Source organism: Vombatus ursinus, unplaced genomic scaffold (assembly GCF_900497805.2).
Source record: "Vombatus ursinus unplaced genomic scaffold, bare-nosed wombat genome assembly UNPS02005659.1, whole genome shotgun sequence".
Classification (NCBI taxonomy): Eukaryota; Metazoa; Chordata; class Mammalia; order Diprotodontia; family Vombatidae; genus Vombatus; species Vombatus ursinus.
This window is the reverse complement of record NW_020945437.1, coordinates 19,023,608-19,051,567: the sequence shown is the minus strand read 5'-3', so window position 1 is coordinate 19,051,567 and position 27,960 is coordinate 19,023,608. Positions and strand designations below refer to the sequence as shown.

Below are 27,960 nucleotides of genomic sequence, written 5' to 3'. Positions count from 1 at the left end.
CTTGGGGAAAGGGGGAGGACGGCTCTGTCTTTTTCATCCAAGTACCTGTGCTGCAGAACTGCAGAGGGTGCCAATGCAGAGAATTAGGATGCTGCCCCGAATAGCCACTCCTCCCTTCAGCACCCACCACAAAATGTGTTTTTCTAATTAAACAGACCTCGAAGGAGAAAAGGCAGGAGTATTTTGGAGGCTGGGATCTTGGCTACATCCTGAGGGTCCCTGACTTTGTCACCATCATAATCACCACATGGAAAGAGTCAATCCATCAATAAATAGTTATGTGCCAGGCACTGTGCTCAATGCTGGGGAAACAAAAAGGAGAGAGATTTCCCCATGCCGTCAAGGAACTCACAATCTAACAGAAGGGGAGAACAGGTATGTACATAGCAGACATATACCCAGAATAGATAGAAGGTAGCCTTAGAAAGAAAGGCACCAACAGCTGGAAGACTGAGGAAGGCTTCCTTCCCGCCTAAGTGGCATTTGAGTCGAATCTGGAAAGAGGCAAGAATTCTAAAGAGCAAGAGGAGAAGAGCGGCAGCTTCCCAGGTGTGGCACACACCAAGTGCAGACGCACAAATACAGAGACCATAACGGAGGAAAAGCAAATAGATCAGTATGGCTGGACCTGCAGAGTGTACGGAGATCGTGAGATGATTGTAAAGGCAGGAAGATGCCGCATTAGGAAGAGCTTTCCCCATCAAACAGAGGAGTTTATATTTGATCCTAGACTTCAAGGATCATCGAAGGTAGCTGCTCCCTTCACCTGCAAAGATCCCAAGCTCTAACCCTTCTTAGTCTCAAGAGTTGCTGTGAGAAAAAAAATAATCATCACCTGGTGTCCATCCCTCCCATAATGCACCTCTTGGCCCAGCTGGTCCTCAGACAGTAGATAGACAGATAGTCTGTCCTTGAGTCTTTCCAGCTCAGTAGGTCCCACCAGAACTTCACTGGCAGAGGCCTCCAGAGCCCAGGGTCTCCTCCACACCATGAACTGAATTCAGAGGAATAAGGCTTCACAAAAGGAAGGATACAAACCAAGTAGCAGAAAGAACAGCTCACACTTCAAGGTTTAGAAGCACTTTCCTCACAACAGCGTGGGAGTCCAGGGATTATTATCTATTTTTTACAGAGGAGGAAACTGAGGCTCGGAGACAAAAAGTGGCTCCATGAAAGTCAAAAAACTAGTGAGTGGCCCGAGTTGAGACCCAGACACAGGTCTTCTGACTCCTTGTCTAGTACTCTAGAAAGTTTGGTTGCACAGTGTTGGACTTGGAGTCAGGAAGAACTGAGTGCAAATCCTGCCCCAGACATTTCCTAGCTGAATGATCCTGGGCAAGTCACTTAATCGCCATCAGCCTCGGTTTCCTCAACTGCAAAACAGAGATAATACTAATATCTACCTCCCAGAGTTGTGAGCACCAAATGAGATAACAATATGCAAATGTTTCCTCCATCCTAGTCATGGCTCTGATTAAACCAGAGCCTATGTTTCCAGACTCCCAGGTCATAACTCTTCAGGGATTCTCCAGGGAAGCTTTGGCTCTGATTAACCATGCAGATTCATTCTCAGTTTCCAATCACAACACTGGTCGCCACTAAGGTCAAACAGTACCCTAAGGGATGCATGTTTATTGCTTTGGTTTTTCTCATGAATAAATTTAGGTTTGTTTGTAGGTCTGGGATGTGTTTTCGGGTATGTTCTTTAACGCTCTTAAAAATTGTTTTTAATGGGGTGAGGGGATGGGGTTAGGGCATGTGCTCCAGATGCGCAAGGTGGCAAGTCCTTTGAGGTGATATCACTCACTGTATTATTAGTTTGACTTAATTGTTTTACTTGGTTACAAGAGACATCTGTAATGTAAAAAGAAGAAACAGAAATATCACTTTCATTTTCAGTAAAGGAGAAAGGATTAAGGGTTCACCTTTCTGAATTCTTGCCAGTGATGTAAGCTAGGGCAGGTGAATCACTTCACCTGGAGCTCAGTTTCAAATTTCATTGTTTCATGATAGTAAAGAAAATGCTTCAGCATAGAAGGGGGAGGTGCTTTCATTAGCATCGTTAACACAAGTCAAAAAATGCTGTGCCTGTGGTGTTGTCCAAAGAACACTGGACTTGGAGCCTCTTAGATATAGAATCCAAGGCACGTCACTTACCTTTCACTGTTGATTAAATTGTAGCAAGAGAATTTATACAATAGCAACATCACCATAAAGGTCAACATGTTAGGGGGCAGCTGAGTGTCCTAAGGGAGAGAGTGCTGGACTTCGAGGCAGCAAGTCTGGCCTCAGACACTTGCTAGTTGTGTGATCCTGGGCAAGTCATTTCACCTCTGTCTGCCTCAGTTTCTTCATTTCTTCATTCTTTATCCTCATTCTTCATTCATGATCTTCATCATAAGGATAATAATAGCCCCTACCTCCCAAGGTTGTTGTGAGGATAAAATGAGATAATATTTGTAAAGCACTCAGCAGACCTTACCGCACTGTATAAATGCTAACTGTTATTAGTTTATTTGGACTGGAATGCAAGATATGTAAAGGGAAATGAAGCTGGTCAAGTTCCTCAGAGGCAGACAGCAGTGGGTCTGAAATACCCAAAAGAATCTATGGAGTGGAAGGGAGAAGAGGAATGGCTTTGGGGACAAGGGTGCTGAGGGTAGAAAAGGAAAAGCTATATGAGTGGGTCTGCCCGAGGGCCAAGTCATCTCATTTCTCTGGTTCTTCACTTGTCAAATGGGTGAGGGGGAGTAGGAGAAAGGGAAGTTAGATTAAATATCCTTTGTTTCCCTTCCAGTTCTAATATTCAGCAACAAGAAGAATATTGGCATTTATATCACGTTTTAAGGTTTGTAAAGCACTTTACAATTATCATCTCATTTTATCCTCACAACGGCTTGGGGGAAAGAGGAGGTGCTATTATCATTCCCATATTACAGATGAGGAAACTGAGGCAGACAGCAGCTACGTGGCTTGCCCGGGATCACAAGGTTTCTGAAGGATAATTTGAATTCAGCTTTTTCCTGACTGCAAGGCTGCCTTAGACACTATCTACTGCGCCACCTAGTGGCCTGCTTTTTGCCATTTTTTGTTTTCTCAGCACATTGTAAGTGGTTCACTAAACGTTTGCTGAACTCAGGTCTCTCCGACTCCAGCTCTCTCTCCACTATGCCTAGAGTTTGAGTAGTATAAAAATTAAATGTATTATAATTATTATTGAAATCTTGGGTTTTCATAGCTAATACGATTCAGGACCTATTTCCTAGCCCTCTCTTCTAACACACACACACACACACACACACACACAAAGACATGTGCGATGAAATTTTGGAAAGCTGGTAATGAGGAGTGGGGAAGACCAGCCTAACATTCCCATCTTACCCATTCTTCTCTACCTCACAAAAATAGCACAAAGATAAATTACGGAAGCTCCTCAGACAATCCACAGCTCAAGAAAAGGGGCAGTTTCTTCTATCATTTTATCCTTCACTCATTTCCAGTGACCCCCAGGGCCCAGGGTCCAGGGCAGAAGTCATTCCTGTAATGTTTATTGAAGAAAGAGGGGAGGGGAAAGCATGGGAAAGGGGAAGGAGGGGAGTGACAAGAAAAAGGGGAAGAGAAGGGGAAGAGCAAAAACAAGAAAGTTGAAGAGAAGGAGAAAAAGGAGAGAGGGAAAGGGAGAAGGGGGAAATAATGGAGAGAAAGGGAGAAACAAGGAAATAAGGAAGAAAGAGGGAGAGGTAGGGAAGAGAAAAAAGTCATGATAGATGGAAGGAGGAAAAGGAAAGGGGGAAAGGGGAAGAGGGAAGAGAAAAAAGAAAGAGAAGGAAAAGAGAGGGAAAGGTGGGAAAGAGAAAAGTTAAGGGAGATGAGAGAGAGGAGAGAGAAAAGGACAAGGGGAAACAAAGCATAAGAAAGAGAGAAGGGAAGAGGAAGAGAAAAGCAGACCGTTTGGCTTCCAATACCACCTCTTAACACAGATAACTCTAGCCCTGATCACTCTTTCTAAGATCCAGACCCTCATTTCCAAATGCCTAAAGACCACTACCACATAAATGCCTCAGTTTAACCCCAGAGGAACACAAGATTTAAAACTAAAAGAGATCATCTTTTAGGAGGAAAATGAAGCCAGGAGAAGGGAAGGGACTCACACAGTAAACACAAGAGCCAGAATTCAAACTCAGGTCCTCAGACCCTTAAATCCAAAGCTATTTTCACTCTTACCAACCTGCCTCTCAAATTCCATGTGCCCCAAACCTAACTTATCTTTTCCACTCAACCTGCTCCTCTCTATGGTTTCACTATTTCTATTTCTGACACCACCACTCATTTGGTCTGCCATAACTGAAACCTTTAGGTTGTTTTTTTGTTCCCTCTCTCTCATTTCTCCAGTAGCCTGTAGTCCCACCTCCATCACATCTCCTGCGCCCCTCCCCTTCTCTCTACTCAGTCTTGTCCCCCCCACCCTAGTTTCTAAGCCCTTATTATCCCTCCCCTCCCCTGATCCCTTTGGATAATTACAACAGCTTCCTTATGGGTAGTCCCACCATTTCCGACTCTTCCTGGGTGAAAACACAGGCATTGTTTGCTTAGGATAAGGAATTCCTGAGCCCCTGAGTCTAGGAGACCCACTCAGGACACCCCATCTTTCTGACAGCATTGATCTTCCAGCCTGCCTCTTTAAAACGTGTTTTACAAATATTCCATTGATCCAGGGCTCACAAGGGGCCAGAGGGATACATCATCATCATCTCCATTTTGCAGATAAGGAAGCAGTGAGAGGAAGCAATGGGCCCTGTGGGGGCCAAGATCGGGACCAGAACTGCAATCACGTGTCTGGGCACCTCCAGCAGGCACAGCACTGTGGGCTTTCCAGTCTCCAGGGCAAGACATACCCTCCCACCACAAGACCAGACCTCAAAGCTGAAAGCCTCAAGGATAGGTGGGGATTCCCTGCTCATCTAATTGATAAAAAGGGCGCATTAGTAATGCATAAGGGCCTCTGGGGGAGGGTAAGGGTTAGTTCTTGGCCTGCAATGGGTTTATCAGGGGTTCTTAACCTGGGATCTATGAACTTGTTTTTAAAAAATATTTTGATAATGGTATTTCAACTTAATTTGTTTCCTTTGTAATCCTATGCATTTTTATGCATTCTAAAAAAAAACAAAAACAAAAACAAAAAACCATTATTCTGAGAAACGACGTGTAGGCTTCACCAGACTTCCAAAATGCCATGACACTAAAAGATTAAGAGCCCTTGGGTTTAAAAAGATTCCTGCACAGAGGAAAGGGATGGGAACCATAACACTTCTTCAAAACACAAGGCAGGACGGGGCAGCTAGATGGCACAGTAGATAGATAGAGCACAGGAGTCAAGAGTTTGAACCTGAGTTCACATCAGGCCTCAGACACATAACACTTACTAGCTATGTGACTCTGGTCACTTAACCCCAATTACTTCACAAAAAAAAAAACCCACAAGACAGGGGCAGGAGAAGAGAAGGTATTGAGGAGCAAGAGAGAGCCTGAAAGAGGAAATATGGAAGACAAAAGTGAGGATAGAAAAAAAAGGAAGGATGAAAATAGAAAGGGTTGAAATACAAATGACCCCTTTGCTATAGCATGTTAAAATTCACTAAGCATTTTCCTCATAACAACCCTGTAAAGTAGGAAACCCAAGCACTATTGTTCCCATTTTATGGATGTTTCTAAAGGAAGTTAAAGAAATTTGTCCAGGGTCACACAGCTCATATGCTTGAAAACAGATTTCCTGACTCCACGACCAGGGCGTCCCTCCTTGACTGGACTTTAAGGAGAAAGAAAAGGAGAGCGCAAGAGATCAGAGAAGAGACTGCATACCTGGTGGAGAGACATCAGTGACTCTGATAAGGGACAGATCCCCAAGCATTGCTCACTCCCCAAACAGGAAAGTGCCTGTAACCTCTGATAATTCGGTCAATGAGTAGGGAGCAGGGAAAGACTCCTGGGGTTCTCAGATTGAGATGACAGGAGATTACAGTAAGGAACTGGTTTAATACCAATTCAGACTCTTGATGAGCATGCACAGGGGCCCATCAGTAACATTATGGTTAAATGTTCCTGTCCCAGCCTGCCACAGGGTAGAATCCTGAGTATTTGGGATGTAGGATACCCCCAGGCCTCTTTACCACCTCCAAGGACATTAGCAGCAAGGCAAGCAAGGTACCCAGAAGGCTGAGGATGAGATCATCTAGCTTCCTAATTTCCCAGAGGAGGAAAATAAAGCCAGGAGACGGGAAGGGACTCTCCCAAGATCACACCTCCCACCTTCCATTAAGGTGGTGGACTGCAGGTGCAGAATGAGATATACATGTTCAGACATGGACAATGTTGAGGATTTTTTTTTTTTGCTTGACTATACTTATTTGCTACCCAAAAAGTTCCTATTGGGTGGGGAAGGGAGTCATTGGGAAGTAGCAGTGATTTTTTTAAGAGTATCAATAAAATGAGTATCAGGCAAACTAAGGTGGCACAGTGGATAAAGTACCAGATCCGGAGTCAGAAAGACTCATCATTCTGAGTTTAAATCTAATCTCAGGGGTAGCTAGATGGCACAGGGGTTAGAGGTCCAGCCTTGGAGTCAGAAGGACTCCAAGTTCAAATCTGGCCTCAGATACTCAACACTAGCTGTGTGACCCTGGACAAGTCACATAACCCCAACTGCCTCACCAAAAAGCAAAAAAAAAAAATCTAGTCTCAGACACTTACTAGCTGTGTGTCCCTAGGCAAGTCATTTAACCTCTGTCTGCCTCAATTTCCTCATCTATAAAATGGGTATAATAACACCTACCTCCGAAAGTTGTTATAAGGATCAAATGAGATAATATTTGTAAAACTAAATGCTAGCTATGATTATTATTGTTGTTGTTGTTACTTTGCCTCTCTTAGTCTCATCCATAAAATGAGGGAGACTCTAAGGTCCCTTCCCAATTCCAAATCTATGTTCCCAGAAGGCTGTAAGCGCCTAGAGGACTGGGTCAGCATCGTTTTCATCTTTGTATATATTCATTGCCAAGTGCAAGTAAATAATTGTCCCTTAAAAAGTGTTTGTTGAATTGAACTGAATCTTGGAATAGTATCAGCTCAATTGAACCCAAAGTTGTTGCCCAAACAAACAAACAAAAAAAAAAAAAATGAGCACCAATTCACTCTCTCTCTCTGTCTCTCTCTCTCCCTCTCCCTCCCCCTCCCTCTCTCTCCCTCCCTCCTTCTCTCTCCCTCCCTCCCTCTCTCTCTCTCCCTCTCCCTCCCTCTCTCCCTCCCTCTCTCTCTCCCCCTTCCTCTCTCTCATCCTTCTAAGATCACAGAATCATAGCTTCAGACTCAGAAGCATTTTTAAGGAACATCCAATCTGACCTCCTCATTGTATAGATAAGGAAACTGAAGCCTAGAGAGTCTGAGTGACTGCTTAGGACTACACAGATACAAAGTGGAAGAACTCATATTTGAACCCAGGTCCTCTCACCCCAAATCCGGAGCTCTCTTTACCATATCACACTTCTTCTCACCAAAGACTTCCCTCGTTCTCAGAATCATAATATTAGAAGGCATCTTAAGGGACAGCAAGGTAGCGCAATAGAGCACCAGCCCTGGCATCAGGAGGACCTGAGTTCAAAACTGGCTTCAGACACTTACTAGCTATATGACCTTGTGCAAGTCATTTGACCCCATTGCCTCCCCAAAAAGGGGGTGGAGGAGGTCCTTAGGAAGATGTTGAGACAAAATTAGGCCTTTGCATTTGTGGCCTAGCCAGTACTGGGCAAGCATTGAGAAATGCTTGCTGCTAGATTGAGCGGCCCTAAACAAGTCCAGCTTGACAACCTCTAGGGAAGAGGAACCCACTGAAAACTCATTGGGTAATGGAGGTAGGGAGGAATATATTTAGAAATGAATGTAAGATTAAAAACAAGTAGCATCACTTTTTTAAAAAATCATTTTTTTAAAAGGGAGAAAAAAAAGGAAGTTAAGGAATCCATTACCTCCTCAGGCAACCTCTTCTCCTTTTGGATAGCTCTACTTGTTAGGAGGTTTTGCCTTTTACATCTAGCCTAAATATGCCTCCTTGTTGTTTCTACTCAATGCTCCTCATTCTGCCCTCTGGGGCTGAGCAACAGAAGGCTAATTCCTTTTCCACATGACAGCCCTTCAAATAGGAGTAGACAGCTATCATTTCCCCTCTAAATCTTCTTTTCTCCTCCAGGCTAAACACCCTTGATTCCTTCAGTCTCTTACAGAAGGATCCCAGGTCTTCTTTCACTATGTTCCCCTCTTCAGCTTATCACTAGCATTCATAAAATGCGGCAGCCAGAGCTGAACACAGTCCTCCAGATGTGGTCTGGCCAGGACAGAGGACAATAGGAGGCTCCCTTCTTCCTCCTGGATCATCAGGCAGCCCAAGTAAGGTCCCATCAGCTTTCTCAGCTGCCATAATACCTGCTGACCCATTAGCTGGCAGGCAATAAAAATCTCCTTTTCGGACAAACAGCTCTAACCGTGCCTCCCTCATCTGATACTTATGAAATTGATTTTTTGAACCCAAGTCTAAGACTTCACATTTTTCCCTATTTGATTTCATTTAATTAGCCTCAGCCCAACTTTCTAACCTGCTGAGATCTCCCTGACTCCACTGTCTTCTAAGGTATCCATCCTTCCCAATACGTTGTCAGCTCCAAGTCTATTAGTTCCAGTAAATTTAAAAACATTTATTGTTACTAAGTGCCAAGAACTGTGTTGTGTGCTAGGGAAACAGATCAAAATGTAATACTTGCTTACTCTCAAGCAGATTACATTTTAGAGAAGGATACAACACAGTATGAGTCTTAACAGCTAAAGTAAGAAAGGAAGGAAATAAGCATTTATTAAGCACCTACTGCACGTCAGGCACTGCGCTAAGCCCTTTTACAAATATCATCTCATTTGGTCCTCAAAACAACCTTGGGAAGTAGGTGCTGTTATAGTCCCCATTTTATAATTGAAGAAACTAAGGCAGACAGAAGTTCAATGACTTCTCCAGAGTCACACAGCTAGCTAAGTGTGTGAGGTATAATCTGAACTCAGGTCTTTCTGACTCCAGCCCAGTGTTTTATCCACTGTACCACCTATACAAACAAATAAAGTACAAGGAAAATGGAGGAGGAAGATAGCACTAAGGGGGGAAGGGGGAGGGGTCAGGTCAGGGAATTCTTAACGGCTCCTGAGTTCAGCCTTGAAGGAAGACAAGGCTTCTGATAAAGAAAAATGAGAAGGGAGTGTGTGTTCCAGTCATAGGGATTGGCTTGTGTGAATTCACAGAGATGGGAGATGGGGCATCGAGTTCCCAGAATAGTACTCGTCCATTTGAACTCAAATAGAGTTCATGATGGGAATAGTATTAAATAAGGCTAGAAAAGCAGATGGATGGGTCAGCTGGTAGAGAACCCTAAACACCAGGCCTAGGAGTTATTTAGCATTTTATCTTAGAGGCATAAGAGGCCCACTCAAGGTTTTGGGCCGAGAAGGGACAGGGATGGGCACGTGCATTAGGAATGTTCTTTTGGAGGCTGTTCTGAGGAGACACTGGAAAGGAAAGAAAGGAAGTGGGGAGATGCATGAGGAAGCTGCTACAATAATCCAGGTGCAAAGGGATGAGGACCTGAACTGGGGTCATGGTCATATGAGCAGAGAATAGGAGTAGATGAGATAAGCAGGCCATCTATGCCTTTATCCAAGCCATTAACAAAAACTTTAAACTTGACTTCCAGCAAGAAGTCTAAGCGAGGAGTAGTGACTAAGCCCCGTTCCCCTCCATCACCTAAAAACCGAAAAAAATGGACTGAATAAATATTGTCACAAAATGGGAAGACATATGAAATATTTCCCACGCAGAGGTCAAATGGAAGAATTCCCTCTAACAAGGTTCTCCAGAAGTTCCTGTTTGTAGATGGCTATATAATTCTATGAAGTTCTTGCCCTGCCCAATGGGATTCAAGGCTACTCCAAAGAAACTGGCCCAGAAACCCACAAAAGAAAAACCAAGTGGCTGTAGAATACCTATCCCCATTGGACTTTCCTAACCCATTGACAAGGGATTCTTTCATAGGCTCTCTGGCAAAGTCAATCCAGGTTGAGGAACTGAGAGCGGGGAAAAAAAAAGAACCAAAGCAAAACAAGGATTTGAGTGAGTCCCGCAGAAAGGGTAATTTATGAGGTCTAATGGGGAAGGCAGCTAGGTATAACTGGATAGAGCGCCTGGGCCTGGAGTAGGGAGGACCTGAGTTCAAATAGGGCCTCAGACACTTACTAGCCATGTGACCCTGGGCAAGTCACTTAACCCTGTTTGCCTCAGTTTCCTCATATGTAAAATGAGCTGGAGAAGGAAATGGCAAACCACTGCATTATTTTTGCCAAGAAAACCCCAAATGGGGTCACAGAGAGTCAGACACAGAGGGGAAACAACCAGAGGGGAAAAAACACCTGTAAAATACAATACAGATGGCAAGAAGTTGAAGACAAGTAGAGGGGGAGGGTGGTGATTGGGGCCAGGTGTAGGGGTGGAAATGTTTCTCACCTCTTTGACCCATCCAAAATGATATCACCAGTACCGAGTTACCCAGCCTGCTCATGTGGATGGGATGAGACAGAAACTGATGGCCCCGTGTTCCCAGCACTGGGTTCCTCTGCTGTGGAAAAATAGGTCACAGACGCCTGATAAAAATAAATCAGGCTTGGGGGCGACTGACTGACTGTTTCTGAAAGCAGCAAGAATGTTTCAGGTCTGAAAGGAGCTCCCCCACCTTGCTGGTGGTGAGAAAGACACCGGCAGATCTTAGTGATCTGTTTAGAACAGAACATGCCCAAAGGTAGGTGTAGGTCCATCTGCCAAACAGCTGAAAACAAGCCAGTTAAAAGAACCAAGATTACATGATTCCTCTCCAGCTCCAATGGAGTCCCACCAACTACTCAGGGCCATCTTTAAGTCTGGAAATATGGTGACGCTGGGCAAGTGATTGGTACCCAGAAAGAGTGCTGGGTCAGGGAACCTGGGTTCAAATTCTGACTTCGCCACTTTAATATCTGCACAATCTGGGCAAAGTCACAGCCTTCCTGTGTCTCAGTTTTCTCATCCATAAAATGTGGGAGTTAGAATAATGAGTGCTTCTTAAGCTATGGGTCACAAGGTTTTGACCTATACAAGGTCAAAAAAAATTTGGCAACAGCAAAAGGTTTCTAAACTCACAACAACCAAAAATTAATTAAAAATCAAACACATAATGAATCCGCGGTGTTTGTGGAAGCATTTGCCCATGCTGCGCTGAGCAACTTCCCCGCAGCCTTGGTTCTGAACACACAGCACTCGAATTTTGCACTGCATGTGCCATCACACCACGCAATACCAAGCAAACAAGACACTCCATTTCTCCAGACACTTTCACTGTCTGTCCCCATGCTGGAATTCTCTCATTTATGCCTCCTGCTGCCCTGACTTCCTTCACGTCCCACCTCCTACAAGAAATCTTTCCCCGTCCTCCACAATGCTAATTCCTTCCCTCTGTTGATCATGTCCATTTTCTCCAGTGTCTAGTTTATCTGCACATACTTGTTGGCATGTTTTCTTCCCCATTAGACTGTAAAGGCAAGAACTGCTTTTCTGACTTCTTTTGTATCCCCAGCTATTTTAGATAATGCCCGACACATAGTAGATACTTTATAAATACTGTTTCACTGACCCATGTGAATCAGACAATACATTATTTTCTTTGCCTTTAGAATGAATAATCTGATAAAGGATAAACTCTGACAGACCCAGCTGGTTAGACTTTGCTTAAGCCAAAAGCAAAATAATACTGACATTTCTATTGGGTTTTAAGATTTCCCCTTTCACCTTGTGTGGAAGGTAATTCAGAAACTATACCTATTTTACAAATGAGGAAACAGGCTCAGAGGGCCGTGCCAATGTCACACAGCTAGGGCTGAACTCTAAGATCCTCTGGCTTCCCCAAAGCCTCAAACCAACTGAAAATCAAACTCATCTTCATTGAGTTCAATCCAGCCTCAGACACTTAGCAGCTTGTGTGACCCTGGGCAAGTCACTTAACCCTATTTGTTTCAGTTCCTCATCTATTAAATGAGACAGAGAAGGAAATGGCAAACCACTCCAGTATCTTTGCCAAGAAAACCCCAAAATGGGGTCACGAAGAGTAAGACATGACTGAAACTATTCAACAATGGCAATTGTGTCCAGAACAAGGGAAATGACAAATGTAAAGAATCATACTAATTTTTTTAAATCAAACGTCCAAGTACAGTTTGGGGGAGATGTAAGTAAACTGATTGTCCTTCCTTCTTGAGGAGGACCAAAATGATGTCACTATGTTGGGGTCAAGGTACAGCGTGTCCAACTGCGGCTGATTGGACCAATAGAAACTTGGAAAGCTCTGCCACAGCACAGGTCAGGCACAAATAGTGCCAATGAGTAGATAAGACTGCATACAAAAGAAACGTAGGGCTTCTGGTGGGCTGCAGCTGCAAACTCAAAATGATTCAGTGGTTGAATGGAGCAGCCAAGTTCTAAAGCACAAACATTTATGAAGTATTTATCATATACAAAAGCTCGTACTGAGGACTTCAGAGCCCTGAGCCACAGTCCCTGCTGTCAAGGAGTTTACATTCTACTGGGAAGATAGGACTGGAGTGTGACATATATCAAAATGAATGCAACTCTAAGTAAGTTGTATTAAGAGAGATGGAACATCCAAAAAGAGGGAGGTGCTAGATCTGCTGGCCTCAGCCAAGGTCAAATGTCATCTAGGCATTTCTCAATTCTGGGTCCCCATTTAGGAAAGATACTGACAAACTAAAAACCATGTCTAAGAGTAACGAGGGGGACCTGAAACCATGTCATACTGTGAGCAGCCAAAAGAACTGGGGGTGTATAGACATGGTGACTGCTGTCTGCTCTGTATCTTGTATGTTCCTTAGTTGTCTATATGCTGTCTCCCCAATTAGAGGGCAGGGCAGGGACCTGTTTTTACTTTTCTTGGTATCTCCAGGGCTTAAGCACCCAGTAAGCACTTATAGGTCAATTATAACAGGTTGAATAACCAGACTGACATGATAAATGCCTGCAAGTATTTAGACAGCAGTCATATGGAAGAGGAAGAAAAAGCAAAAAAAAATTTTTTTCTGCTTGGCCGCAGAGAACAGAGCTAGCATCAATGGGAATGAGCTAAAGGAAGGCAGAGTTTCAGTTCAAGATGACAGAAAAAACTTTCTCTCAGAGATGCATGACAATGAGATGGCCTACTTTGGAAGAAAGAGTTCCCTATCACTGAAGGTATTCAAGCAACAGCTGCAGAATCATGCTTCAGGGTCAGGTTGAACTAGCTGACTTCTGAAGTCTCTTCCAGCTTTGAAACCCTATGCTTCTCTCTCATAAAGCTAGCCCTAATGCAAGGATATATAACCATTGCTGTGCCATAGACAGTCATTGGCAGTCCAGAGAAGTCTATGGGGCCCCTTTTCAGGATCACGTTTTTTAAATAAATGAAAAGAATGCAAATTTCAATTAGAGGTGATTGAAAATTAAAATATAAAGTGTCCCATCCAAGTTCACAAAAATCTAAAAGGTCCATGGACCCCAGGTAAAGAACCCCTGCCCCAAAGCATACTGGGTAGCATCAGGTAAAGCATCATACTGGCCAATCATTCCTGTGGATAACCACCAGACAGGTAATTTGTAGTCTGACAGAATAGTTTTTAAAAGAGGGTGGAGGGAGGGAGAGAAGAATTTCCAGCTTGAAATGCTTTGTAAAACTTAATGTACCGCCTAAATGTGAGATATTATTATACCAAAGAACAGACATTCTGTGCCTTGAAAATTATTCCTTGGGGATAGCAGCAACGACCAGCTAGAACTGAAGAAGAGAAATCAGCTGAGAGAGAAATCAGCAGCAATCTATATCCATTCACTAGGAAGAGCTACCTCTCTAACAAACCTCTCAGGGATCCTAATACATTTGAATGTATTTTATCCCAATATATCCCAATAATTCCTTACTTATATTTACATAGCAAAGCATTAACTGAAACCTAATAACCTTCAGTGACCCCCTAGTCCCTATAGGATAAAACACAAACTCCTTAGCCTCGCATTCATGACCCATCACAATCTGGTCCCAATTTACCTTTCCAATTGGTTTTGTATTAACCCATTCCATTCACTCTGCATTCCAGACAAACTGGACTTTCAATCACTCCCTGAATTAAACAGGCTGATAGTGTACCCCGCCTCATTACACTCATGTCTAAAATGTCCTTCCTCTGTACCTCTGCCCATCCTTCTCTTCCTTCAAACCCTGACTCAGGTGCCTCCTCCAAGAAGTCTTCCAGGATCCCTGAAGCTGAAAGGTGATTTCTTCCTCTCTCCTAAATTATCTTAGAGAATTTTATTTCCTCCATTAGACTATGAGCCTCTTAAGAGAAGGAATTGAGGGGTTTTTTGCCCTTTTTTTTGTATCCCTAGCACTTAGCACAGTGCCTGGCACATTGAAGGCACTTAATAAATGCCTGTTGTCTAGACTTGTCATGACTATCAGGATCTCTGATTTGCCCCTATCACATTCCACTTTGCATTATACCAAATAGGCATATATGTGATTATATCACATAGGAATATGAGATCCAGGGGTATGATGGAACCAGCTCTCCATGACTGAGAGTCAGTTGTCAAGTTTTTCAGCGTGAGCTTCTACATCTCAGAAATTGGCACATGCTAGGAGCCCCTAGGTGATGCAGTGGATAGAGCACCAGCCTCAGACATTTACTAGCTGTGTGAACTCTGGGCAAGTCACGTAACCTCAATTGCCTCCAAAAAGACAAAAAGAAATTGGCAAGTACTACAAATCAGGGCTTGCTTTATCATTTTGTTGATTTTATAAGCTTGAGAAAATAATGGAGAACATTTTAATAATGCAGATTAAACATTAAATGCATCCTACAGTTTTTCCTTAGAGAGCCAGTTGTTAAAAATTTGTCAGCACACCCGTACAAATGATCATATACCTCAGGGATTCTTAGCCTAGGGTCTGTGAACTTTAAAAAAAAATATTCTGATAACTACATTTCAATATAATTGATTTCTTTTGTAATGCTGCGTATTTTATTTTATGCATTTAAAAATATTATTCTGAGAAGAGGTCTATAGACTTCCCCAGAATGCTAAAGGGGTTCATTACTGAAAAAAAAAAAGGTTAAGCATGCCTAATATAGATTGTGCTTGTTTGCATATATGCATACATTTGCATACCTGATATCCTGGCTCTGCCATTTATTATGGTAGAGGTCAGACACATAATGACAGAGCTGAGATATCACATATGGATTCTCAAAGGTTATCCAAGCACAGTGCAGCCTCCATCGGGGTAGGGCTTTGAGTATGGTCCTAGTGACGCAGTTCATTGTTGTCCAATGAACAATCCAACTAAATATAGACAGACCGGTCATCAAAGGGTTGACCACTGAGGGCCATAGTCATACGTGAGGGTCACCTCCTGAGGGAGATGTGGGAATTTTGAGATCTCTATCTGTAGAGAAAATATATACACTGATGAGCGAAATAAATACTCCTCCCAGCAACTGTTTGGGGTTAATGGCCTGAGAACCACTGTCCATACTTTTGAGATCAGAAAACTGACTGTAAGTCCCAGACTGGGAAGTAACATCATCAGGAAAAAAATGATCACAAAGTGTCACTCACAGGAGCCTCAAGGCCATAAGTATACTATGACGTTGCTGCCAGCTCCTCTCATGACCTTTGTTCTGCTCACTGGAGAAGCTAAGGGAATTAAAGCAGGCAAAGGGAAAAGGACACTGTGCTGAGACACACAAGACTTGGGTTCAAGTCTCAGCCTTGTCACTGGTTCTCTGCATGACTCTGGGCATGTCCTCAAATCACAGGATCCTACAGGGGGAAGTGATCTTAGAGATAAGTTCAGTCCCATCCTAATCACTCCCCAAACCTGGAGCCCATAGGCACTCAGGGACCTTGAGGGCTCACTTAATGAAAGCTGCCTTGGCCTTGCACTCCTGCCTAACACTCTCTCTTACTGTCCTTTTCCGGAAACCTCCATACCCCACACTTGGACCCTCTCTCTGGTTCACCCGGCCTCCCTGTGCCACCACCACAGGCTAGCACCTACCATCAGGCCTTCATCTGTGCATCTGTAAAATGGGGGTGGTACCTGCTCTGCCTCCTTCAGAGGAAGGCCAACGTTAGGATTAAATTGGTTCAATTAAACTACATTAAAATTAAAGTGGGAAAGAGTAGCCTGCAAACTCTAAAGTGCTGTATAAATACATTATGTTGTTGTTCAGTTGTGTCCCACTCTTCATGACCCCATTTGGGGTTTTCTTGGCAAAGATATTATAGTAGTTTGTCATTTCCTTCTCCAGCTCATTTTACAGATAAGGAAACTGAGGCAAACAGGGTTAAATGACTTGCCCAGGGTCACACAGCTAGTAAGTGTCTGAGGCTGAATTTTAACTCAGGTTTACCTGACTCCAGGCCTGGTACTCTATCCAATACAGCCTCTAACTGCCCATAAATATGATATCATTCCACTAACAAAAGCCAAAATGCATATGTAGTTTAAATAAGGCATCATCTCTACCCACATGGAGATTACAGTCTAGCCATCAACCAGCCTTTACAGTTAAATAGCACATTCACATACATTATCTCATTGGAACCTGTGAGGTAAGTAATGAAAAGGTTATCATCTCCATTTTACAGATGAGAAAACTGAGGCTCAAGTGACATAGCCAGGGCACAAGGACTCAAATCCAGGTTCTATGGTCTTTCCTCTGCAACACACCATCTCAAAGTGTTTCTACTTCTGAATAACAAATCCTCTGTACTTTTCAAATCAATATGGATAAGCATCCCACCATGTTGAAAACCATGACAAAAAACTGTTCTTTGTAATAGAGCAATTCATCTGTGTCCTCCTACAGTAACTGTATTTGTTCAATAAGTTACTTAGAATTAGCAACAATTACTAATCCTACAGAAAGGCTTTCTCTGCTCTGGCCCTGTGCAACACTACAGAGCTGAGTGCTTCCAGAACTTCACTCACTGCTATTTGTGTATGACTATGGGACCCTGGGCAAGCCACTGAACCACTCTAAGGTGGTCTCATGATCATCCTTTCTAAAATGAGGGGGTTAAAAAGTGACCCAATTATACACACCCTTTGACCCAGACAGATCACTCCTAAGCCAATACCTCCAAAAAGATCAAAGTGAGGACCAGGACCCATAAGTGCAAAAATATTTACATCAGCTCTTTTTGTGGGAGCAAAGAATTAGAAACTGAGGAGATGCCCATCAATCGAAGAATGGCTGCACAAGTTATGGTATATGATTGCGATGAAATAGTATAATGCCTTAAGAAATTGACAAGGGGGACAGATTCAGAAAAACCCGAGAAGGGTTACATGAACTGATGCAAAGTGAAGTGAGCAGAACCAGGAGAATTATTTTTATATAACAACAATTTTGTAAAGACCAAAAACTTTAAAAGATTTAAAAATTGATCAAGGCAATGATCAACTGCACATTCAGAGGACCAATGAGGAAGCACACTACTCACCTTGGGAAAAGCAGTGATGGACTCAATACAGAATAAGACTATATTTTTGGACATAGGCAATGGGAGACTTGTTTGGCTTGACTATGTATATTTGTTATGAGGGTTTTGTTTTTCTTTTTTCTTCTTTTTGAGGGAGAGAAAATAAATTTTTGCTAATTCTTTTTTTTTTTTTTTTTGGTGAGGCAACAGGAGTTAAGTGACTTGCCTAGGGTCACACACAACTAGTAAATGTCAAGTGTGTGAGGTCACATTTGAACTCAGGACCTCCGGAGACCAAGGCCAGAGCTCTCCCCACTATGCCATCCACCTGTCCCTGATTCTTTACATTTTAATTTAACAATTTAAAAAAATATAAACTGAGTGAGTTATAGTTGACCCTTAAAGACATCTTCCAGCACTAACATCTTAGGATCCTGTCATTTCACCTTTCCTACAACCACCAAATAGAACTATTCTGTAGAATAGAACTCTACAGAACTAAAGATTTGTTTCCTCTCCAGGTTTTTTGGACAACAGAGATGACTTTAAGCAATAGACTAATTTTAACCAAACTTCATCACAGCTAAAATGCAGGAATATCTGGTAACATTTGCCTTTAGAGTGATTTTCAATATGACACACATTTATAAATGCTTGTGGCCTCAATACTATGGGGAAATATAAAGTTAAGATAAAAGTTCCTGCCCTCATGGGATGGAGTTTATCAGTTTAGAAATTTCCACAAGTGAGGCAGCTAGGTGGTACAGTGGATAGAGATTCAGTCTTGGAGTCAGGAGAACCCGAGTTCAAATCCAGCCTCAGACACTTGACACTTACTAGAGGTGTGACCCTGGGCAAGTCACTTAACCCCAACTGCCTCACCAAAAAAAAAAATTTCCACAAGGAATTATAAGCTGATGCTGGCTTTGAACTCATGTCCTACTGAATCCAGGGCTGGTGCTCTATCCACTGCACTGGAAGAAAGTGGGTCTGGCATCAGGAGCCCTGGATTCAAATCCTATCCCATACACTCACTACAGTGTGAACTTAGAGAAGTCTTTTAAGCTCTCAGGCCTTCAGTTTTCTCATCTGTAAAATAGGGATAATACTATTAGGTAGAATTACCTACCTACATAGGGTTAGAGAAAGCACTTTACACAACTTAAACTCTATGTGTGTGTGTGTATACATACACACACATATATAATATATAAATATATACATTATATGTGTGTGTCATTATTGATGATAATAATGAACAGGCAAGATGGCACAGAAGTCAGAGAGCCAAGCTCAGAGATAAGAATACATGGGTTCAAGTCTTCCCTCCAACGCGCTATGACCCTGGACAAATTCCTTAACCTCTGAGTGTCCCGGGAAGCTTTCTAAGACCATAAATTACAGAACAGATGCCCATCTACTTTAGTAAATGGAGTTTCCCACCAGGGAATTCCAAGAAATCACATCACAAGCCCAGACAAAAATGTTAATAATGGTTAATAATGGAAGCTTGCAAAGGACTTGACTTTAGAGAGGCAGCAAGGTTGTGGTTGACAGAGAGCCAACCTGGGAAGCAGGAAAACCTGGGTTGAAGTTTCCCCCTCTGACACATACTGGCTGAGTGACCCTGAACAAGTCACTAAACCTGAGTGTTCTAGGCAATTCTCTAGGACTATAAATTGCAGAGAAAGTATCATCCTGCAGGTGTTTCCTCACCCAGGAGTTCCCTACACCAATGAAATATCAGGTTTAACTCCTGTTCTCATTCCCTTCCTGTGTGAGCCTCACAATTAGTAGCAACAGCAGCAGCAGTAGAAAGGGCAAAAGTAATACTAAATAAATCAGGATAAGTGCCTAAGAGAAGGACAAAATACTATTTTCAGCTTTAAATGTATGATTCCAGTTCAGAAGAATAAAATGCATGGGGGACAGCATATGGAGAAAGTGGCATTTAAGCTACCATCTTTTAGGAATTTATCATGAAATAGGGGAAAAGAAGGGCATTTCCAACATATTTGCACAAGAAAAGGACAGGAAATTATAGGGCATGTTGGGGGGGACAGGGGGGTCCTATTTGGCTAGCTTGGAAATCTTTTAATGGTCAAATCCAATGGCCTTTCTCAATGCCAGCCCTTCTTGACCTCTCTGCAGCTTTTGACCCTGTTAATCACCTTCTCTTCGATATCCTTTTCTCTCTAGGTTTCACAACATTGCTCTGTCCTGGATCTCCTCCTACCTACCCAACTGCTCCTTCTCAGACTCTTTTTGCTAGATCACCATCCAGGTCATGCTTCTTAATTGTGGATGTCCCCGAAAGCTCTGTCCTGGGCACACTTTGTGATCTCATCAACTCCCATGGATCCCACTATCATATCTATGCAAATGTCTCAGATTTATTTGTCTCATTTCCAATTGTCTATTGGCTGTTTCAAAGTAGATGTCTCTCAGACATCTTAAACTCAGCATGTCCAAGACTGAACTCAAAACTGAGAGGTGGATGTGGAAACTATGAGGATATAAAAAACAAAAGACAAAAACTTTTGTTAAGAAAAGGAATGAAGGGGCAGCTAGGTGGCGCAGTGGATAGAGCACCAGCCCTGGATTCAGTAGGACATGAGTTCAAATCCAACCTCAGACATATAACACTTACCAGCTGTGTGACCCTGGGCAAGTCACTTAACCCCATTGCCTAGCCAAAAAAAAAAAAAGAATGAAAACATTATAAAAAAGCAAAGATAACTTTTTTTTTAAATTAGAGGCTTATTCTAGATGATCTCTAAGAACTTTCAAGCTCTAAACCCTATGACCTTGCCCATATCTACTTGGGGAAATTTCAACCAATATTCTTTAAGGTCCAGCTCAAAAGAACAGAGTCAAAAGATTTTTATTCAAATCCCCATTCTACCTCCTCTTAGCTGTAGGATTTAGGGCTAGTTAGTAATCTGTGTCTCAGTTTCCTCATCTGTAAAATGTAGGTAACACTGTAACAGAGTTGCTGGGAGGAAAGCACCTCTATAAATCTTAAAGCTATATGGAAATGTGACCGATTGTGACTATAATTCAACTTTGAACTGAAATGCAGCATTTCTTTCAATTTGTTGTTGTCCAGTCATTTCAGTGTGTCCGATTCTTCGTGCCCTCATTTGGGATTTTCTTGGCAAGGATACTGGAGTAGTTTGCCATTTCCTTCTCCAGCTCATCTTACAGACGAGAAAACTGAGACAAAGAAGATTAAGTGACTAGCCCAGAGTCACACAACTAGTAAGTATCTGAGGCTTGATTTGAACTCATAAGTGAGTCTTCCTGATTCCAATTCCAGTGCTCCATTCACTGCACCACTAAACTGTACCTTCTTTCAATTATGAATGTAATAGGGACAGCTAGGTAGTACAGTGGATAGAGCAAGTGGCCCTGGAGTCAGGAGGACCTGAATTCAAATCCAACTTCAAAGCCGCAGACATGTACTAGTTATGTGACCCTGGGCAAGTCACTTGACCCTGGGCAAGTCATTTAACCCTGACTTCTTCCTCAAAAAAATTTATGAACGTAATAACAAATCATTTTTCTGAGAACAGGTCCATGACATAAAAACCCATGATTTCCAGATAAGGAAAATGACTCATGGAGACAGAAACTGAGGGTCACACAATGAGTCTGTAACAGAACCCAGGTTTCTTGCCCCACCCCCAGTCCAGTGCTTATTCCAAAGAAATAAACTAGCCAGCCCTTCTTCCTCAGAATTTTAAGATTAAACAACTCATAGGTGGGGGGGGGGGGGTTTCCTACCTTACAATGCTCATTTGACTAGCAAGTTTCCTAAGCTGAAAACAATTACATCTTCTCCTTTTGATGGTTCTTTCACAGCTTGAAAAACAGGGTGATGATTGTGCTGGTTAGGGAAGTTAAGAGACCTATGGTTCTAGTCACAACTTATGCCAGTCACTCTTAGGTGACCTTGGACAAGAACCCACTTCCCTGCAGGCTCAACTTTCTCCTCCTTCGAACAGGAGTAATAACTTCTGCCCTGGCAATCTCATGTAAAAGCCCTTTGCAAAGTTCCCAGCCAATCTCCCATAAGGCTGAAACACTTGATCCCACAGGCAAGGAGGAGCTATTCAAAGTGTTTTTAGCTGGAGAGGGGGAGGATCACACCAGTGCCTTGTGAGGATTGTGATGGCAAGGCTAATAATAAGAACAGCTTGGTTTCCATATAGCAATTTACAGTTTACAAAGAGCCTGGGATGGAGATCATGCAAGGATTGTTATTCCCATTTTTTAGATTTGGAAAAAAAGAGGATCAGGGGCCAATTGTTTTGCCTACAATTAGAGTCAGGAAGATTCATTTCATGAGTTCAGATCTGGCCTCAGGCACTTTTAGTGGCTGTATGACCCTGGGCAAGTCACTTAACCCTGTTTGCCTCCGTTCTCTCCTCTATAAAATGAGCTGGAGAAGGAAAACGACAAACCACTGCAGGGGATCTCTGCCAAGAAAACTCCAAATGGAGTCATGAAGAGTCAGACACGACTGAAACAACTGAACAAAAAGGGACAAACAGCTAGCAAATGGTGAAGCCAGGACTCAAACCTGACTTCCAGTCCACTGGAAGCAGTCTGGTGTAGATACCAGAAAGAACACTGGGTCTGGAGACAGAAAGCCCATCTTGGCTCCAAGCAAGTCACCTCCCTTCCTTCTGCAAAATAAGGGTCATAAGGAGCCATACCACACACCTCAGAAGATTGTTAGAAGGATGTAAGCTGGAAAGCAATTCAGAAAGGGGAACTGTAAAGGGAGCAATTATTTCCACCATTCCTGGCTGCCCTTACTGTATGTCTGTCTGCAAAATCCTCTGCTGGCCCTGATAATTAGTGCCCCAGTGGTATCAGAAAGGGACAAGCCTGGCCCTCATGCTCACAGCCTCTACAAGGTATGTGCCTGGGACCATTGACCAAAGTACAGACCCTCAACCAATTATTTCCAAGGCTTCTTTACAACCTGCACATTAGCATTAAATTAATCGGTGCAAATGAGACCACCGTTGGACAACAGCTGCACTCAACCCTATGGCCCAGCTGGAGGCAGAGGGCTGGAGACTTTTCCAACAAAGGACAGAGCAGGGAGACCTGGGCTGCCTGCCGCAGGTCAGGGTCCTGGCCGCCAACAGGCAAGAAATTCAGTTAGTTCCAACTTCTTAGGAAATGAGATGCAGGGGGCCAGAGCTGCCCCATCCCCTCAGGAGCCCTCAAGCTGCTCATTACCATCCAAATCCCCAGACAGAATTTCCATGAGAACACCCCAGCTATTGTGGACCTGCAGTCTGTGAATATCAAAGGACTTGGCTGGGGCCCAGAAACAGACAGGAAGAAAAGGACACACATTCACAAGTCTCAGACAAAGAACTCCTTCCCCTCACCAAGAAGTCCCAGAAGGAACAGCAGGGAATGGGTGTTTGGACTCCTGAAAAATACATGGCTACATACTAATACATTGTTAGTGGAGCTGTGAAGTAATAATCTAACTATTCTGGAAAGCAATTTGGAATTATGCTTTAAAAGGGATTAAAGCACCCATACCCTCTGACCCAAAGATTCTACCCCAAGGAGGAAAAACACAGAAAGATAGGTCCCACGTACAGCAAAATATACCGATATGTTATTATTGTTGTTGTATCGTTTCAGTCTTGTCTGACTCTCCATGACCCCCATTTGGGGTTTTCTAGGCAGAGATACTGGAGTGGTTTGCCATTTTCCTTCTCCTGCTCATTTTACAGTTGAGGAAACTAAGACAAACAAGGTTAAGTGACTTGCCCAGGGTCATACAGCTAGTAAGTGTCTGAGGCCAGATTTGAACTCACTACTAAAATAGTAGGACTCTTTTCTGGTATCAAACAACTGGAAATAGAGTATAGAAGCCCGTCAATTGGGGAATAGCTAAACAAATTGTCATATATGAATGTAATGGAAGAAACAAGGAACAAAGCATTCAGAGAATCACAAGAAGGCTTCTGCATTGATGCTGAACTAAGGAAACCACATACACAATGATAACAAAAGTAGGAAGAATGCCACTTGAAAGTATATCTCCTTCCCTTCCCAGATTATAAAGGCAGTATCTCCAGCTGTGAAAAATTGCAAATGTTGTCAGGCTAGCTTATATGCTGGTTAGTTTTCCTGAATTACTTTTTCCCCTTCTATTTCTTTTTTAATTCTTTCTTATAAGAAATGGTTCACTGGGTAGGGGAGGTGGGAGAGATATATGTTGTAAACAATGGAAATGTAAAAGCAGGGGACAGCTAGGTGGCGCAATGGATAGAGCACCAGCCCTGAAGTCAGGAGGACTTGAGTTCAAATCCAGCCTCAGACCAAACACTTGACACTTACTAGCTGTGTGACCCTGGGCAAGTCACTTAACCTCGACTGCCTCACCAAAAAAAGCAAAACCAAACAAAAAAAACTGCACATTCAAGTCTTTTCTACTAGACAGACATCTGGAAATGAGGTAAGCAGTCAGGCTAGTGAAGACAGTGTTGGGAAGCAGTGGAAGTTATAGATGGATGTGTTGGAAGGAGGTCTTCAAATGCCAGGCTGCAGAATTCGGACAAATTAATCTGCTTGCACAAAGTAATGATACGGTAATAAATAGAAGGTTATATCGATAGATGATTAACTGAACAAACTGTGGTGTGTGAATGTAATAGAATAGTACTGTGCCACACAGAACAACAAATCAGTTCCTATAAGAAAGACTTCTATGAACTCATGCAGAGTAAAGTAGGCAAAAACAGGAAAATAATATACACGGCAACTAACACAATGTAAAAAAAAAAAAAGCCAAAACCTAAACTCCATATAATTATAATAACCAAGCTTGGCCCCGCATCAGAGCTGAGAAAATGCACCTCCTTCCTCCCTTCAATAGCGTGGTGAGACTCAGGGCATGAAAACTGCATTTACCATCAGATACGGTCAATGTGTTAGTTTTACTGAACTGCTTTTTTTCCTCTTTCTAAATCTCTGTCAGAAAGGGGGAGGGATTCACTTGGAAATTAATGTTACATAAAAGCAATATCAATTTAAAAAACAAAAATGTAAAAATAAACACAGTGGATGAGCGCTGAAGGCTAAATTCACCTTATCCTAGTTTTCTCTTTGGCTGTATGGCCCAGACAGGGCAGGTAGAAGGGGCACAGTGGATAGAGCACCAGACGTGAAATCAGGAAGACTAATGTTGCTGAGTTCAAATCTGCCCTCAGACACTCACTAGCTGCATGACCGTGGGCAAGTCACTTAACCTTCCATGCCTCCGTTTCCTCATCTGTAGAATAAGCTGGAGAAGGAAATGGCAAACCACTCCAGTAACTTTGCCAAGAAAACCCCAAATAGGGCCAAAAAGAGTCAGACACAACTGAAAATGACTGAACAACAGTAGGCATTAAAGTAAGTCAGAATCATAAATTGGACCTCAGTAGACATCAAGTCCAATGCCTCCACTTTACAAATAAGGAAACCAAGTCTCAAAGAGGTTAAGTGACTTGTCCAATACATGGCTCCAGAGTCAGAATCTTTCCATTATCTTTTATGAGCCTCACAGGAAGGTAAAGCAGTCATGATGATGTAGACTTATTGGATGGAGGCAGGGATATATCTGGAACTGACTATGATATAAAAATAACAGTCATGAATAAAACTTATTTTTTAAAAAACCCAACAATTCAGCACCATGGAGCTTAAAAACCATGACCCATTCCATGACTACAGCCTAGCATTCAAGTCTTCCTCATCACAGGGACCCAACTTACCTTCCAGTTTACTTTTCCAACCTTTTCTTTCATAACTCCAGCCAGACTGGGGTCTTCATTATCCCCTACCAGGCCATGATCATGTCCACAAAATAACAGCTCCCCTTTCTGTAGCGCTTTATGGTTCACAAAGTGCTTTCTTCACACTAGCCCTATGAGGCAGATAATGCAATTATGATTATTCCCATTTTTCACAGGAACAACTGAGGTTCAATGAGATAAAAATGACTTGCCCAGGGTCACACCATGCCAGAACTAGGATTCAAAAACCTAGATCTCAACTCTTTAATCCACTGCTCTTTCCACTATGTCACAAAGACCTGAAATGCCTTCTCTCTCTTCTCCTTATCTCCAAATCCTACAGTCTCCACCTTCAGGAATCTCTCCCTGACCATCCCATCCCTCAGTAGACTTAGGAGTTCTCAGCTTTCCTACATAAAGCACTTAAAACAATCACTCTTACCTTGGACTGACCAGTGGTAGCTCTTATAAGTGTTAACCCATAATTATGAGAGTGGTCTTCAAATAAATGAAGGACTGTCATCAGTATTGTCATTAATAGTAGCTTATATTTGTATAGTTCTTCACATACATGATCTTACTTGATTCTCACAAATAACCCTGTGAAGTAGACAGTACAACTGCTATCATCCCCATTTTGCAGAGGAGGAAACTGAGACTCAAAGATGGGAAATGATGAGGCCAAAGTCACATTTATCACTAATTAGTGACATAGCCAAGATTCAAACCTAGATCTTCTAACACCAATCTAGTGTTTTTGTCATTAAGTCCATTAGGGAAAAAGGAATTGGATTTGTGTTATTTGGCTCCAAACACAGAACTAGGAAGAACAAGAGAAAGGGGAAAGCCCAATTCTAGCTCAAAATAAGGAAGAATTTCCTAACACTGAACATCCAATAATGCCTCATAAAGTAGCAAGCTTCCACCACCAGGCATCTTCAAGCAGAAGCGGACTGATTATCTGGCTCAGTTATTGTAGAGAGAAAAAATGTATCAGGTAAGGGATGGAAGAGAGATTATGCCATCGAGGTTCTTTCCAGCTTGGAGAATTTATGATTCTTTGTCTCCTTGTCATGCCAAACAACTAGTCAATGCCCAGTGACTATCTGAACCAGGAATGAATGCTCCCAAATCAATTATTCATCAAACTCAAGCCTTTTCTTCTTTCAAGAAAGAAAGTCCCAGGAGAAGGGCTGATTTAATTTCCAACTTTAAAATTCAGCTTTGGAAATATCAGTGGAGAATTAGCCCTGGAGCCAAAATGTGGACCTGCCCCTATGAGAGAAGTCACACAGGAAAGAAGAGAGAGGATAGAAAAGGGAATTACTGGTTTTTTAAAAGCCCTAAATAATAATATTGATAATAATAATAATAATAGCTAGCATTGATATAGCTAGTAGACAGCAGCACAATGAATAGAGTGCTGCATCTGGAGTCAGGAAGGCCTGTGTTGAAATCCTGCCTAAGACACTTATTGGCTGTAACCCTGGGCAAGTAACTTAATCATTGTTTGCCTCAGTTTCCTCACCTGTAAAATGGGAATTATAACCACACTTGTGAAGATCAAACATAGTAGGCTCTCCATATAAATATTTATTCCCTTCCCTTCAATGTGGGCCCTTGGGCAAGGCCCTTATTCTTTCCATCCCTCAGTTTCTTCATGTGTAAAATGAGAGAAAGGATGCATGTAATCCTCCACCACGACCTACTTTGAACGCCTTAATCTGACACCAGAGTTGTCAACCAGGAAATCTGCATAAATGGCACTCCCTTGGACTATCAGCCCCAACTTAAAAAGTCAGGCATCAGAATCATGGCAGACCCATACCCAGCAACACATCTCCCTCAACAGTCTGCACGTCACACCACCACCAATATATGCTTCACACACCTTACCAAAAACACAAGACAGGAAATGTCTATAGTCCTGAGTGCTCTAAAGGTCTACCAGTACTTGCGGTCAGAAAGGGACCTGGATTCAAATCCTACATCTCACTCTTACTGGCTGTGTGACAGAGGGCAAGTCACTTAATAATAATGATAGCTAGCATTTATAGAGCACTTTAAGGTCTGCAAAACACTTTACAAATATGTACCGTTATCTATCCACTCTAGTACTTAATTGGCTAGGAAGGCTCTTTATAATCAGAAAAAATGATAATGTGTAATCATGAAGGATTATGGTCTAGTCTACCTATACCCTAAGCTTGCAACTCACAAGATAATTGTGAATTTAAGCCAATGAATACAAATTAAAAGCCTGTGTACAAGGCCTTGTTCTGAGTGCTGAGAATTAAAAAAAGAAAAATGGTTTAAGTCATTGTGCCAAAGAACTTAGAATCTAATTGGATATTTCTCTCTCTCTCTCCTTACCTCCTTCTCTCTCTCTCTCCTTCCCTTTCCCTCTTTCTCTCCTCTCCTTCTCTCTGTCTCTCTCTCTCTCTCACACACGCATACACACACACACACACACACACACACACACACACACACACACAC

General features: G+C 42.5%; 1 protein-coding gene across 2 annotated transcripts in view; it reads right to left on the bottom strand.

Annotated features, from left to right (window-relative positions):
* The window catches only part of PAK1 (p21 (RAC1) activated kinase 1), a 206,048-nt gene that overhangs the window by 163,939 nt on the left and 14,149 nt on the right, over positions 1-27,960 (bottom strand). Inside the window, exon 1 of one of the 2 annotated variants that reach the window (XM_027848173.1) lies at positions 25,441-25,592. The exons of the other annotated variant lie outside the window; for it this stretch is intronic. The gene's annotated coding sequence lies outside the window, so the exon portion shown is untranslated. Of the gene's footprint in view, positions 1-25,440; positions 25,593-27,960 lie in introns of those variants that run through there. 2 annotated transcript variants of the gene reach the window in all.